We start from the raw sequence: 13,177 nt of genomic DNA on the forward strand, positions 1-13,177 counted from the left end.
TTGAAATAGCGGGGGTGAGGGGAGGGGGCGTAACGATAAACTGCAATGAAGAATAGATTTCGGAGTGTGGGTTAAACAGTAGCAGACTCGAATTTACCGTTCTCCGGAATGGATAGGATGGGATCCGCGCTGCTACGCGAAAACAAAACCGGCGGAACATCAATCAAATGGCGTGTACACAATTGAAAAACTAGGCATAACGAAGTTAAAAACAACAGCATGCCCGTAGCCCAGCTGCGAATGGGAAAAGGAATATCCGTGTGCGTTCGATTACTCGATTCAACCATATCGTTTTCCCCCCCGGACCGATAGTAACCAATCGTAATAGCGATCTATTGAAAATTTTTAAAAACGCGGGGAAAAAAGGACAAACGAAATACTAAAAATTCGTTCCATCGCGGCGATCCATCCCCCCGGGGCGGGGGGAGGGGCGTGTTTGAACGTTTTCCCATGGGCTTTGTCGCATCCGCCACCCTATGTTTGCTCGTCTTACGAATCCGCCATCCTAGCCGTTCGCGCAAATCCTTTTTATCATGATTACGCAATTTCGGGCTCCGATTTTTAAATCCGGCGAACACAAACACCGTCCACAGCCGAACCGAATGAAATTAAAATGCCTTTTAATTGGCCGATAACCCCCGGCAATTGTGCCGACAATTTCGTAACAGCGAAAAAACCCGATCATCCCTCACTTCCGAGGATCCTTTGCGTTTACGCAATCGCTTTGCTAGCGATCATTATAAAAAGTGGTTAAATCAACGCTGCGACGTGCAATGCGATTTTCTAGCTGTTGCGCGTTCAGCTACGAGGTTAAACATTGAACTGTTTTCAGCTGAATACGTTTTACCGAAACAATTTTATTTCATGGAACGAACATTGAAATGTTTAAGATGTGAAAATTCATTGTTAACCCTCGACAATTAAAATATCCTTGACGATAATGAAAAATATGAACATATTTTCCCTCTCGAGAAAACGGGATAAATAAAATTGAGAAGTTTTATTTAACTGTGAGAAAATGATCGATTCTTTTTAAATTGTACTTTCTTGAAGTATACGATTTGAAAAACACGTTCTGCAAAAGAATTGTTTTCAATGCGTCGAAATAACGGTGTTATACAATCAAGATCTAGTTTTTCGATTGATTTTGATTTCAGTACAGTCGTTGCCATAGTCCCTGCTATAATTGTGAACGAGTCTTGACTTTTTAAAAATTTATTTATATGCCAAAAACGAGACGGACAACAGCTACGCATGTACTTCCGAAAATGCCACCATATTATTTCTATCCAATTAGCAGAACAATTTGAATCAAATTTTAAATATCTCTCGCTTAAAAAATATATATATAAAAATATAAATAAACATATAAAAACTCGAAGAAAAATGATTCTTTATTTTCCTGTAAAAACATCCCAGAGGAGCACCCGTAAATTGCACCCCACGACCAAGGTGCGCTTCTATAGCAGAAATTCCGATGGTCATTTTGTAAGTTTCGTTGTCCAGGATTAAATACGGATAAATAATTTGATCCGCATGTATGGACGACACGGCAGCCACCGTGTAATTGCTACGCGAACGTGTTAAATGACTGGAACCGGACTGGTAGCGTGGCTCGATTATAAACAAACCGAGCAAAGAAATATTTCGCAGCTTTCGTCTGATCGATGCTCTCATAATTTTTATCGCAGCTCCGACATGAGCGCGGCCTAATAAATCGTCGCAATTAGAAGTATATAAACGATCGGGGCGACCGCGACGTAAATCAGAAGATTGCACGCGCGTTGGTTCGCGCCTCCCCGATGCGAACAGCAATCGGTAGCCAGGCATCGAGAAATATCCGAGGAATCTTGTATTTTGATTGCACGTATGGGAATAAGATATCTGTTTCGCATACAGGCACATAGGAAATGAGATTTGCTATGCATAGAAAAATAAACTGAACCTTGTTCCCATTTCCCGTTACAACTACACCAAATCCAATAGGCGATCGACTGGCTGCTGCCGGCTGCGTAACGTACCTCGAAAGAGAATTCATTCATTCCGGAACCGAGTTTGCCTGGGTTTTTTTTTCTATCAACGCGAAGGTAGCTCGCGCAATTAAACGAAACTTGATCGGGTCTTGACGAACGTGTCCTGAACAGAAATTTGATTTTCTTCGTTTGCGATAAATCTTTGCGTAATCGCGGCAAAATTGAACTACACGTACTTTCCTCGCAAAGCAAGCGCACACTTTTCTGCGAGAACAGTTTTCACATGTTACTAAATGCGAATATTTTTTATTTATTGAAATAACGGAGTCCAAGCCTGATGGACATACAGCGAATGAAGAAATTATTAACCCTTTGCACTCGAAGCCATTTTAATTGTAAATCTAAATTAACTCTTCTGACTTATAGTATTTACATTTTATATAATAAAGTTCACTTCATGCATATGAAATTGAGTCTTGGGACTCGTACAACAGTTAGACTTTTAACGATCTTTTATATCTAAGCTTTGATAATGTAACAATTATTTTGGCACGTGGTGTAACAATCTCTTAGTGGTGCGTCAGAGTCACTACTCGAGTGCGAAGGGTTAAATGCTAATTTTTCCTCATTGCGAGAAACGAGGAGCGTTATTGTTTATCAATATGTGTACTGTACTACACGATGTGTAGTATGGTCGTGTGAGTGTGAGTCGCGCGGACCGTTTGTTTTGATTTTGGGTCTTCGGCAATGTCGCGGTCGAACGGTCGAAGGCACTCTGTTTGTGAGCGTCGATTTTTCAGTTTCGTCCGAGCCGCAGAGCAGCGTGCATTTCTTATTTCGTTGCACGAACTCTTGCATATGTTGTTTCATTACGTTAGTTACTTTATATTGTATTATATTATCTTACTATATTTCACTGAACACGCGAGTACACACTGTGCTGTTCAGTTTAAATAAACATTTTATTATAAGAATTGAACTGCAACAGTATTGTTCACTGGTAAAATTTTGCGTTAAGATAATTTCAAGTTTAGTCAATTTATAGTAACTTTACCGTTCGTTTCGTTTGTCTTTTTAGACACGAGTCACATTTTCAAAAATCTGTATACATGTGTAGCGACCAGTCGTGCGCACAATAAGATCTTCAGTCCTCGTGCAAACGTAATTTATGACTCTCCTTCGAAGAAGCTATTTTTGAGAAGACAAGCTCACCACTTGATAGCACATGTTTGCAGTAGAGTCTTTTAAGAAATTCCTCAATAGCTAAAGAGACCGTCATAAATTAGGAGAGTTTCCGAAGGGTACTCGAAGCGGGCCCAGCGACCCAAAGGCCATGTGGTCCGACGTGGGTGACCCGGAGGAAAATTTCCACACGTTGTCACGTACAACTCATCATCCCCTCCGATTACCAAGCCGTCCCGAAAATACGCAAAGAGCGTAAGGGGCGGGCGGTAAAAAGGACAAAATGAGCAACGCTGATTGGAAAGGCCCAACGCGTGGGGTTGACCAATCAGGGTTGTTCAAGAATTTTACCAGGACAAACGGCGAAACGAAAAATCAAACTCGTATCGCGACTCGTCCGCAGACATAGTCCGCGAAATAAAAAAGAACTTTCTATCACCGCACGCGAGAGTACTATTAATTACGAACAAATCCTACCCGAAACATGTGTATATGTGAAGTAAGATTGTAAATAGTTTGAGATTTTAAGATTGTAAATCAGTATGTGTAACTTCAAAATTACGGCAATTTAAAGAGAATTAATAAGTGATTCGTCTTATTGGCAACATTTCCTTGCTGTTCTCATCGCAAATGTACGTTTCCTTTAATTCGCCTGGTCCTTTACGTCCATGCAATTCATTTGAATAACAACAACAACAACCAGAGAAGTAATAATTTAAGTACGCGCTAAACATCGATTTATGAACCCGTCAAGTTTGTTTTCCCGCATCTTTCCCAGTAAATACGGAAATCTTATACCATCGAATCTTGACGTACGAACGACACGCTGCGAACAGTAGTATTTATAATAGTAAACGTTTTCGAAGTTGGACGGGGATCGCTTTTGCATCGTACCGCAGTCGTAAAGCGATGGTTTTATATCGGAAATAAAAATAAACGTTTATGTTGAAGCTGCGATAAAAGCTGTAAGAGCATCGATCAACGCGGTGATAAAAGCTGCAAAAAATTTCTTTCCGTTTACCTGCGCCAGTATACCTTAATTACAGTCACTTAATCCTTTGCTTCTCGAACTTTAAATGTTAACAGCTGCTAGTATCGGCGTCAACCGATCTCGATCAAATTTTCAATTTTCAAAACGCATTTTTCGAATTTTCGTTACAAGCTCGGATAAAAAAGCTAAAAAAAAAGAAACATAATTCTTCAATTTTTGCGTCACCTCAATCATTTGCAAACTGAAAAAATTGTCCTGTTATTCCGTTCGAAAAGACGCGAGTGCGCGTGCCGCTGTGTTCGCCGCTACAACGTAAACACTCCTACATTAAACAATGATATTCCTCATCGACGTTCAATGGTTTCAAGCTCCGGCATCGGCGCACCGCACCCTTACGCGCTAGCGGAATTTATCCCGCGATCGATCGGCTCGGTAGATTATGAACAATTGGTTTCATAAACGCCCCGATTAATCGTATCCGCGTCTGTTACGATAAAAATCGGACGAATTCGCGCTGGCAAAGCAAAAGTTCCCAAACTCCTAAATCCCGGTCTAACACCGTCTCTCCGGCCGACTACAGTTAATGTGCCGTGATTTACGGCATTCCAACCCCCACCCACCCCCTTCTTTTTCTCTTCGTTCCTGCCCACCTGCCCCTCTCCATCGTAATCCAGGTAATTGCCGTCAAATTTGAGCTAGTTTCCTTTACGACTTCGACTCTGAATCAAACCCGGTTTATTCCATAACTATGCAACGAATTAGGATAGATTCATTGAGCAGCGGTGCTCGCCGAGTCGCGAGAACGGGCCACGCAGTTCGATCGAATAATTAGGGTGGAACTAATCAAAATCTATAAGAACGCGAATCCATTTTCGCGAGTATCTGGTTTCAAGACGATTGTCTCTCCCAGGAACGTGTCAAATTGGTCAGAATTAGTACGAAGAACGCGAGTGGTATTCCTCCCTTCGGCGACGGACGATCAACTTCTTTTTGCGAAATGATAAATTGCTCAACGAAATTGTAGGAACTAATTAAAGGCTAAATTATGGTCGGGAGAGATTGTCGAACTTCGAACTGCTCTGTAACTTCGTATAAAATGATCTTATAACGCTCTGCCGGCGCTCATTTTAAAGAGTCAAGCCTCTACTTAGCCTGTGACGCCAATATTTTTTAATTTCTTTTTTACCCCCCCCCCCCCAAGTTCCGGGAGTTCAAAGGTCAACGATTTGTCGATCATTTAGCGGTCGCTTGACGTCGGGCATGCATGCGGCTCGATTCCGAAGTTGTTGACCGCTAGATCGCAATTTATGCACGCGGAAAACGTTCGACCGAACGTTCGTTTCTGCGTAAACGCGCGGAAAGATTTTTTCCGACGAGCCGGTCGTTAATTAGACGCGGGAGAAGTCGCGTGAAATCGATACGTTTTATCCGGTGGAAAAGCGGCCGCGCATTTTTCGTTAAACTTGACTTTACGAGGATCCTGGAAAGGAAAGAAAATCCGGAAAAAAATTCAGCGACATGCTTGTTTATTCAAATAAACAGACACGACCCCACGGCAAAGCATACAGATGATACAAACAGATTTCAAGCGATACAGCGGAGACAGAACGAAATATAGACAAAGCGCGTTTGAGAAATGAAAGAGGAACGAACGCGAGGGAAGGCAGATGCGAGGTAAAGTAGCAAGAAATTATTATGCAAAATTGAAGTATCGCAGCCTGCAGAACAGTACTCTAAGCTAACTTTCGGATTTTCTCGGTACGATGTTGCGAACGGCTTTCATTGCGAACCGTTTCCGTAAAATTTGTAAAACAAATAATGGGAAATCTCGATTGAATTTGTGAGAAGCAGTATAGCACGGCATCAAAGAGTAGCATCAAAATATTACTATACACATTTAATAGCACTACGAATATACATATATATATATATATATATATATATATATATATATTTTTTTTTTTTTTTTTTTATTAGTTAGGTCAAAGGAACTCTGTCTAAGACAGAGAGACAGAAACCGTCGTCTTGTTCCAGAAGTTGCAAACACGCAATTCGATTACGTACGTAACAAAAATTATTGATTTCTCCCCTTACTTAATAATCCGTAATCCAATTCTCTGACCATTGATATTCTTACTACGTTTAAAAATTCTCGTCCGCAAACGGTTAACAAGTGAAATCAAAAGACCGTAACGCAATCGCGTTCCCAAACTACAAATATTTCCTCGACGAAGACACTTTCCAGCTCCGGCCTCCAGACCACAACACTGTTACTTTACCAAAGCTATTGATTCCCGCGATGGGAGTGCTTCAAACACTGTAAACGAATAAACATCCGGTCGAGTTACAAAGACCCGAGTTGCCGGCCGATCGATCGCCGATACAAATCCGTCGGAGCCCGTCGAAATTCGCTGCTAATTATTGCCAAAGTCGTTTCGTTTCGTCGTCGCACGGTCGACCGGACACAAAGTGGTCCAGAAAGAGAAAGAGAGAGAGAGAGAGCTTTCTCTCTCTGTCGACAGAAACGAAAGAGGCAGTTTTATTTAATTCGATGTTTGAAAGTTTGAACCAAGGAGGATCTCCGGAGCATCGGTAACTGCCACCCCCGGTGGCCCTGTTTCCTCTTTTCGCCGTTTACCGCGCCCCGATTTCGCCCCCCGCGATCCCATTTTCGGCGGAGGTCCGTCCCCGGCCTGCACCGCCCGCGGCCTCTGTCGCCGGTGGGTTCCCCGCTATCGTCGTGACATTGCCCGAATTTTGAACATTAGTTTGCGAACCATTTAGCACAACTACTCGGGTCCCCGTAGTTCGAAATCACGGCGCATACATCGTCCGCGCGGCTTAAACCGCAATGCTTAGTGCGGTGGCCTGGCCCGCAGTACAGAGTCATTGTACATTATGCTACGCGAGTAGGTCTTCATCCCGTATCCGCGCGGCGTGTAAACGGCGCGTTCCCGAATCATGCGCGAGGATAATTGGTGGCCCGAGGTGGGCCGAGGGGGTGGGCCCTCCGCCGCCGCGGCGCAGGGAGACGGCGAAACGGCGAAGGGAGGGTGGGAAAAAAGCAATTACACGCTTTCGGGGAACGACGTCGAGACGAATTGAAACAACTTTGCGGGATGTACACGCTCGCTTTGCGTGAAATTTACACACGGAGTTACGGGGGCGGTTTCAAAATCGCTGGATCAAAGGACAGGTTCGTTGCCGGGGATAGTCGTTGATCAAAGAGCGTGCACTGATTCGCATGCAGAATGCCGAGGAATCGAAGGACTATGGCCTGGATGCCGGCTACGGATGTAGCGATTTCGAATAGAAAATATCCGAGACGACGACGCGAACGAGCTTTTTGCGACCGCGGCGGACAGACGCGAGTTTTCTGATAATATTTGCTGGCGTTCGTTTGGCCGGCAATTAGGCGGTCGATGATTTCGGAGAAGATTACGGCGCGGCTGGATCTGTCGGTTTCCACCGCGCGGATAATGATGCCAGAGATTAATGGAGACGATGTTGACACGTAATCCCCGCGGAAACTTTTGAACTTCCGTGGGCTCGAACCCCAAACCTTGTAAATGTAGCTTGTGCATTTTTTAAGAAAATGTATGAGATCGCGTCGGAAAGTCAATACAACTCGAAGCGAAGTCACCGGACTTCGGGTCGATTTTCAATTGTAATCCCGTCGGAATTTGTGAACCTTTGAGGATTGAAATTAATGCTGGGAGATTGTATTTGATGATAGATCCACCCTGGTGTAAAGGAAACCTCGAGTTTATATTGGAAAATCGGGAAATCCCGAATAGTAAATCGGAGAACAATGACGTGATCGTATGGGGTGTGATTCAAGTTGATTTTCAATTGCATTATCATGGGAATTTTTTAACCCTACAGAACTCAAATTAAAGCTGGAAGATCGTACTCGATGGTAGGTTGATTTTGGTTTGAAAGAAACTTCAAAATATCGAACAATCGAAAAATTTCGACTGGTAGTTCGGAGAAAAATAAAGGGAGCCTATGGGATTGCTTCGAATCAATTTCGAAGTATACTCCCGTGGGAAATTTTCAACCTTCAAGTACTCGAATCAAAGGTGGAGTATCGCACTTTAAGATAGCTTCATTTTGATTTAAAAAAAAGAATCGAATTTATATAGAAAAACCGAGAAATCCCGAACGATAACAGTGAGTGAAATAACTGAATTTTTGAAGAGTTGGTGCAAACGGATTTTATTTAAAAAAAACATTCCTGCTAGAATTTTCGAATTTTCGCGGTTTTAAATTAAAACTAGAAAATTGCACTTGCAAAAAAAGAGATGATTCGAAATCTTGGGAAAAATTGAAAAATTGTCAAATCTTCCGGCATTGGGGGCAGCGGTTTTCGTCAACGGTCTAAAATATTGATAAAACCGTACGCTCCGGTTTTGTTAATTAGATTATCCGAGTCGACACTTCCGGCTGTTAGCGTACACGCGCCGGCCATTTTCTGCGAGTTTATTCAATGGATCAGGCGTACTATTAAACTGCACTACCGGCAACGTAAAATCCTTGCGATCCCGACAAAAGGAGTCGACTTTCCCCGAGTCTATCAGTTATTTTTAGAACAATGTTCCGCGAACACGATAGTATTCGCGGCGAAAGCAGATCCGTTATCATTCTCGTCAAACATTCCATACTTTCGGCGAAGTTCGCCGAACAAAGCTCCCAGAGGTCTATTCTCGCAGCGTTTTCTTTCATCTCGCTCGGCCGAACTTGGAACACCCTGTACAAGTACTCAAATATTTCTTTGTTCTTCGTTCACCGGCTCCTGCTAATTACGTACCGACTGCGTCGCTAACTTCCGCCATTTTCTTAAGACCCCTAAGAGCTCGATGCAAACATTTCCGCGAACTTTACTTAACAAATCAATCCTTTACACTCGCAAACGAAGTTTCTTTCCCGGTACTATTGGGAAACTTCGGAAGGTGATCGCTGCATATTTTCGAAAGCATCGATACAAATCGGTGTAACAAAATCGATTAAATACGAAAATAGGTAATAAAAAAGATCATCTAATCAAAGTCGTTCTACTGAGACTGAGTATGATCACGTTCAGACCTGTCTTTAGAACGTTTTCTAGCTCGTACAGCTCGACAATGTCCAGTTCGTTCGCAACGTTTTCCAATTCGCTAATCACTTTTTCTCTACTGCTATAAAAGCACGCATATTCGATGTAAAAAATGCTGAAATTGTCTGCTACGCTGCCGAAACCGAGGCAGATTCTGTGAAGGCGGACTCGCAGCCATGGTTGTCTTTCGTTGAACCGATGCGAACAACCCGCGTCCCCGAGAAGTTTCCGCGTCGCGGAAACGGGGAATCAAACAGCGATCATTTCAACGACGTTCTCTTTTTTGCAAATCTGATAAGCGCATACTTTTCCCAGTTCAGCGAGGGCTCTTTGTCCGATGGGGATCGTTAACATCGTGGCGACAATTAAACGTGCATATTGAAAACGAAGGCGTAAAACAGCCGAGCGATTGCCGGGACGGATTGAACACGGCCCTCGACAAAGGAAACTGTTACCGTATTCGAACGACACTTCGTGCCACAATTAACCGCCGCGATTTTTCTTTGCTGCGTTACGAAATAAAAGTTGCGATCGCATGCGCCCCCGTGGATCGTTTCACAGCGATATTTACGTCGCTTAATTGAAGCCAGAAATATCGGTCATCCTGCCCCAATGAAGAAAGTTGTTTTAGAAAAGTGAGAGAAAGAGAGAGAAAGAGAGAGAGAGAGAGAGAGAGAGAGAGAGAAGGTAAAATTCTTTGCGCTTGTCTCGTCTCAATGGTGTCATTAAACCCGGTCGCGCGCGCTTTACGGTGCCTCATTTTATGAACGATTCCAGGAGTTTGCGAGAACCTATCAAGAAACTGGAATTTCAAGTTCGTTCGGCAGTCGAACCCCGAAACTCCATCGAAAATTGAAAATGAAATGTCGGAAGTTCCCACGGTTATGTTGCGAATCCCAAATAGCCGAGTTTTCCATGCTTGATTTCGAGATTCTTCTGCATACAGAATCGAAATTGTAGCGAGAATTTGCGAAAGTGTGTCCCGATGAAGTTCACTCGCTCGTATTTACGCAATCGGTGCTCGAACACGCGTATGCATATATTAACGCGCTAATAATTTAATCATTTCTCTGCGACACTTTTGTAGAGAAGCATCCGTTTTCGGGATCGCGTTAAGTGTTTCTTCGACCTGTGATCTACTTTACTTCCGTCGTTGATTCTGCGAACGATGAATGAAAAATGGAAAATGAAAAATGATCGTTGACGGCAGCTAAACAAGCTTAAGGTGCTAGCTAAAACGAGTATATGATAGTATTTATAACACACTTTTCATTGAAATAATATGTACATATGTAAGGTTTAACATATTTGCTATCACCATTTAGTTGTCCATTTCCATTGCTAAGATCATTTATTAAATGGACTTCTCTTACGAAACAGAGTTTAATGAAGGAAAATTGCGCGCTCTCTGGATATTATGACATGCGTTCTGACTTCAAAATAACGGGTATTCCAATTGATTTATCTATTTTTATGTACGACGATGGTAATGGACAACGTGTCACTTTGACTGCAATTGAAGATTAAAATACCGGCTTTTAGAAGCTGTTTCGAGAGAACTGCTTCCTGTCGCATAAATATTGTAATTACGAGCTGTTCGAAATTATTTTTATCGAGATCATATTTTATTCACGATAACAATACAAATTCTTGGGCTTCACGATCACTCGGAAATCGTCAAGTAACAAAATGTGGAGTACATAAAGAACAAGTTGTTTGAGATTAAATACCAAAGTTTTATGCGAATTTTCGAGAAGATTGCTGCTTTACTGATCAGAAATCGCAATCTATTTGTGTGTGAAAGACATAACTAGACAAATGAGATTTGCATATTTAAAATCGTAACGACTGATTAATTAACTTCCACAGTGTTGTGCTTGCATCCCGAGGTCTCGTAATACCCTAGAATCGACGAGTTAAAAGAACGATTAAATTAAAAAGTTCGAACGTTCTATTCAAAGTACTCTAATCGCGAGCCGCCAAGAATATTCGGCTATTAAAAACCAGTTCCGCACAGTTAAACGGGTAATCATTCCAGTCAAAGTACTGGCCGAATACTCGGTTACAATGGCTACAACTCCTAATAGCGTTACAAAAGCAGTTATTCCAATTTCCCACCCTTTTGCTTGATTCGCGGAGGTCAGATTCGAAAATAGCAGTAATTTCGAAATCCAGGACTGCGTCCATTATTATGCACTGAGGATATAGTTTCCGGCGGAGGGGGGGGGGGGGGGGTGCTTGAACTCGAGTAATGAGTTACATCCTATGTTTCATTTAAGGGAATTATTTTTAATACCAAAACTATCGCACCATTGACAAATTTCGACGAACAATCTGCGGATAGCATTTTCAAAAATTGGTGAATATATTTATTTACCGGAATGGAATGCATCGCAAATTCGCAAATTCTACGTAAATGTAATTTTGCTATTTTTACAGCGTTTAACCGGTCCTAGAATTAATCCTTTTAGGCAACAAAAATATATTAAATGAGAGTTTCAGGCTAGAAAAATTCAAGTATTTCATGTTAGAATAACATTGAATTATAGAAATGCTGTAGCTGACGTAAGTTGGAAAAAATTAGTTGAAAACTCTATTCAATTCTAAAGAACATTATTGAAATCGTGGTGGTGCATCCATGAATAAATTTCTTTGCCCAATGACGTGTGCGAATAAAAAACGCGCAAAATCTAGGTAAATTGAATCTTGTCATTTTTGATTAAACAACATGGTTTGAAATTTGAAAAATGTGAGTCGAGATAAGAGATAATGGAAATCACTCAAGCTTGGTCACATTTCACTTTGAATAAAATCAAAGTGCATCCAGTTGAATCACACGAAGGAAAAACAATCACTTCACAAAGAACAAACTACGCCAGTACATTTTAAGAATCACTTGAGCCATTATTTGAATCCGAATCTATCGAAGTGCGAGCTAAAACATTATATCATTTGATAGGCTGTCAAGAGAAAAGCCATCTCAATGTATAAATAAACTGATACACATCTTTCAAATATATTTATCAAACCTGGTACGAAGAACAGAAAACTTAGGCAATTTTTTTCCAAGAAAATACAACAATCATAAAGAAAACAAGGCATGGACATTGAGGCTGCTACCAGAGCTAAGCAAAGTATATCAAATAATAAATAATCTATTTCAATTTGACACACTTTGACTGCCAACCCAACAACCACAAAAATTGACTGAGAATTTTTAAAATTTAAAAATTGAAATATGTGATACCGTGCATTTCTCAATCCACTCACATTCTATGAATCCAAATCAAAGTCGCGCGTAATATATTAACATAAAAAATAATTTTCTAATTTAAAAAAGTAACTCCGTCACTTGTGCGTACGGCTAACGCGACAGTCATAGTGTTACACAGAAGATAGATACTTTAAACAATATTTTATTTAGAGAGCATTGAAAATCATATGGAATGTATTCGAAATATTTATTTAAACTATTTCTGTATTCCCGACTGATTTTAAATTTTAGTCGGCGTTGGTAAGGGGTTGATGAGGAAGCTATGGTGAACCAATTGGAACGATGATGAAATTACTCAAACAAATGAGGAATGAAAAAGCTTCAGAAACGAGTAAGAACGACTTACCGCGCGCACACGCGTGATGCTTCGACAGTGGACCGTGTCAGCCAATGACGCGATGATCTGAGGGCATAACTGTTGCTCTTCTGGGGGATGACGATCGCACGGGATGCGTCGCGACGCCGAGGGATGCCGCGTGCCGTGCAAGCGGACAGACGGTGCGCGACTGTGCGCCGAGCACCCTCGCGATCTCCCTTTTATGGGCCTTCTCGCGACGCGTCTGCCCGCTGCTTCTCTGCCCCCTTTTGTCCCCTTTAGCCCCCTTTTAACCCCCTTTTACCGCGCACCCCTCATCGAACCGCTTTCGCATTTTGCGAAAACG

The 13,177-nt window shown here is 41.9% G+C and overlaps 1 protein-coding gene across 1 annotated transcript in view; it reads right to left on the reverse strand.

The window, feature by feature from the left end:
* LOC117229602 (lachesin) overlaps positions 1-13,076 on the reverse strand; it is an 89,967-nt gene extending 76,891 nt beyond the window's left edge. Inside the window, exon 1 of the mRNA XM_033486177.2 lies at positions 12,862-13,076. The gene's annotated coding sequence lies outside the window, so the exon portion shown is untranslated. The remainder of the gene's footprint in view (positions 1-12,861) is intronic.
* Positions 13,077-13,177: the final 101 nt, after the last annotated feature.

Source organism: Megalopta genalis, chromosome 3 (assembly GCF_051020955.1).
Source record: "Megalopta genalis isolate 19385.01 chromosome 3, iyMegGena1_principal, whole genome shotgun sequence".
NCBI classification, from domain to species: Eukaryota; Metazoa; Arthropoda; class Insecta; order Hymenoptera; family Halictidae; genus Megalopta; species Megalopta genalis.